A 3,726-nucleotide genomic window follows, 5' to 3' on the forward strand; every position below is an offset into this window, starting at 1 on the left:
CTGTTACTCCCCTGGCTGGGCTCCAAGGCTGCAGAGCTCTCCTCACTGGGTGGCTCTGCTCTAGAGCTGCCACCCCCGCCCCTGGGAAGAAGCACCCAGTGCGGCCCGCACGAAGGATGGGGAAGTACATGAAGTACTGGGGATTCCTCTGCGTGGGGCTGTCTCCTCTCTTATGATCCTTCATTCAGGTTGCTGTGCATTGCTCAGTATTCATTCGATACTTTGAGTCCTTTTGTTCTTCAAATTGGTCTAAAGGGGATGGAGGTAGCACAGGAATGTGAGAGGCTGAGGCAGAATTGCCACAAGTTTGAGGCTAGTCTGGGATACATCGCGAGTTCAAGGCCAGCCTGAACTACACAGAGAGACCTTGTCTCAAAAAAAGCGTTTGGGCCTATATGGTGAGAGCTCTTTCATGGGCTCTTGCACCCTTTTGACAAACTCCCATCACTGCGAGGACTCTGTTTCTTTTCTCTCCTTTCCTTGGTGTGCCTTCTTCCTGTCTGGCAGGGTGAGATACTCCGAGCATATCTGGGCTCTTTCTCGCCGCTGACACCTCTCCAAGAGTCTCTGTCTTCTCTTATTGAGAAATAGTGTTAGAAACCAGGATCTGAGGTCAGTGTGCTGGTACCATGTGTGTGTGTGAATCTGTGTTGACCCACATATTAATAAATATTTCTACAAGTCACCAAATATATCTATACCAGGTATGATTGAAAACTATGTGAAAGGTTAAATTTTAGAAATGTATTGTGGACGCACGGCTGTGAAAGCCCCCTCCAGACCCTCACACACGCCTCTCCCATCCCGCGCACCCCTTTCTGAGCAGTCTGGAGTCCTCTTCCGTAGATGTCTTTAGCTGCACTGTCCTGGCTGCCTCAGCGTCCTGAGTTGATTCCAAATGTTTCCCTTTCACAGTCATTTTGACCTTGAGGAAGAGCTGGGCGGCACTTGGTGCTGGATCTGGTCACTGAGGTGGGCAAGGGCTCACTGGGGTGTGTTCATGTGGCAACAATTGCCACAATGTGTAGAACTGATCGAGGATGTCCAGACAGCCACCAAAAGACACTCAGAAGAGACTTCCCTGAATTGTTTCAGAGAGTGGCAAGAACCGTAGGGTGAGTGTGTCTGAGGTGAAGGGGACTATTCTGAATTTCATGGCACTGTATCTATTATGGTAAGACATTTTAAAAATTTAAACATTCACTGTATTTCAATCACACCTCCTCCCTTGTGATCAGAGAAGCGCCTGCCTATGTCCCTAGATCCCATCTGGCACCAGGGTTGTCTTGGCCTCCTCCCTGCTTAGCTGTGCCTTCTGACGCCTCTATCTGTGGCCCATTTGCCACATTGCTCGATTTGACCTCACAACTGTAGCAGCATCACTTTGCGGCCCTCACCTCCCCCTGCTGCCCTCCCTCACCCCTGGCCCACGGCAGCCCCAGGACTCCTGTTGGCTCCTGTCCAGGGCAGCGCGCCTGCCCTCACCCAGCCCATTCCAGCGGCCTGCGCGTCTCTCCTCAGCTTGCCATGAAAGCATCTCCCTGAGCAAGCCCACTTCCTTCGCTAAGGCAAACTTGGTCAGCGCCCTTTACAGTGTCACCTGAAAGCTGGCTGCGAAGCCCGAGTGCAGGGGTGCCTGCCAAAGTCAGGATTTTCTAGATCCCCATACTCTGCATTCTTTTGCCCCAAAGAGAGAGGTTTATAGCCAGGTTTGTGTGAAAGAATGCACTCCAGGCTTCTGTAGTGACTAGGTGAGTGTTCCTGGGCCACCTACAGGGACAGTGGCTCACCGTGCAGCAGATTACAGGGCGGAGTTGGGGCTTGGTATTTGCGCTCAGGTGACTTGGTATCCTGCGTCCAGGCCACACCTGATGTGGCTCGGGATGTGACAGCCCCCGCAGCTGTCATCAATGGTGGTGTTGAATAGCATACTTTCCGGGTGCAAGGAGGACAGGGACGATATCATGAGGAGCGCTTCCGGGATGAAGTAGCACACCCGATGAACATTCATCCTTGTAGCTGTTGTGAGGAGGTTTTGCTCTGAAGATGCGCCGATGCTTGCGGTGACAAAATGCACCAGGGAAAAGTGTTTCCTCAAACCTGTGAGACTCATGCGGGTGGTGAACAGCAGCTCTAGCACGGGCATCGTCGGCTGATTTCAGAAACACCCTCTCCCTGTGGGCATATTAACTCTGAATTTTTCTGATCATTTTCTTTCTGTTCTTTTCTGCTTTCAGAAACAGAAATTTCAGACAGAAAATGGCATATGGAGCCCTACTGAAAACCGCCCTCGCTAGGTTAGAGGGCAATATCTATCGTCCAATGTCACATCCCCTGATAAGGACAGTCACAGCAGCAGCTGCTACAAAAGTGCAGGTTATGATTTAGGCGTCAGTGCATGAAGACAGTTGGTCACCGAGGAAAGTGGTGCCGTACCCCCACAGAGCCTTCAGTCAGGCTTTCCGCTCACTAGTCTCTCTGGGTGCCTGAGAAGCCGGTTTTTCCTCCAATCACAGATGGCTGGAAGATGACAAAATCAGTTGTTCCCTTGGGACCTTCCCAGTTGCAAATGACACAGCCAACTTAGTCTGCTATCGGAAAAGGATAAGGGACCATTGACAGAAAAGAGCAATACAAACGACCCCAGGGCTAGTCTTAAGGGGCTGGAGGTGAGCTCTCAGGGCTACCTGATCTTCCCCCACCCCCACCCCTTTTGTCTCTTCCCTCCCTCAGCTTTGCTTTCTTGATCTCTTGGACATGCGCACCTCCCTGCTTCTGTCTGTGCGGGGGCCCGATTCTCACATCATGTAGGACCCGAGACCTAGAGCCCGTGGACCTCTGCTTCTGTATGGCTTACCACCCCAAAATAGTCTTATAATTGGTTAAAAAAAACTAAGTCAAAAGGAAAGCTAAAGTTCTTGCCATGTTGAAACTCTGTGAAAGTCACATTTCTGTGTCCAGTCAGTTTCACCACACTGTCACCGCTCTTGTGCCTTGGGTGCTTTTGCATTGCAAAGATGGAGCTGAGTCATTGTGACAGTGTGTGACACTCATCACTTTTTTGCTGCCCACACTGCAAGCCACAGTGACACCATCTTAGTACAGTTGCATAATCTTCACCCACGGCTATCACTGGGCCGAGCTGTCTTATCTTTCTCATCACAATGCATATTATGCCAAAATAAGAAAACAAAGCTGGACTGCAAGGGTCGTGCATACACGGCAGAGAGGAGCATGATCGACTTCACTGGGTTAGTGGCAACCTTTGTGCTGATTATTCTTTGGCTGTGCTACACGAGGACCACACAGGTGGACCCTATCAGAGTAAACAATCACAGCAGTGTGCCCCATTCATGGGAAAGTGCCAGAAAAGTGGCATAGCTAGAACAGAATGCCTCATTAGGCAAAACTTCATCAGCCTGAAAAGTAAATCTCCAGGTGGTTAATTTGTAAGCCAAGCAGAGGCAGCTATGTATCCACAGTAACTCCATTAAATCAGGTTGGATTGCAGTAGCCAAATAAGTATGTCCCGAGAAAGCAAACTTATTTACAACTTTTAGTCTTGTGGTGGACCTGGAGTTGGGGTACCAGGAATACAATCAAGTGAACTTAAAAACAAGATGGATGTGTTTTCCTGGGCTCTAGAAAGACCACGAATGGTGCTGATATTGCTCAGCCGTTAGTCCTTTGGGGAGTTGGTGTGAGCGGGAAATGACTAAAGGAGTG

The sequence above is a fragment of the Octodon degus genome, unplaced genomic scaffold, assembly GCF_000260255.1.
Source record: "Octodon degus isolate 3935 unplaced genomic scaffold, OctDeg1.0 scaffold00052, whole genome shotgun sequence".
Lineage (NCBI taxonomy): Eukaryota > Metazoa > Chordata > Mammalia > Rodentia > Octodontidae > Octodon > Octodon degus.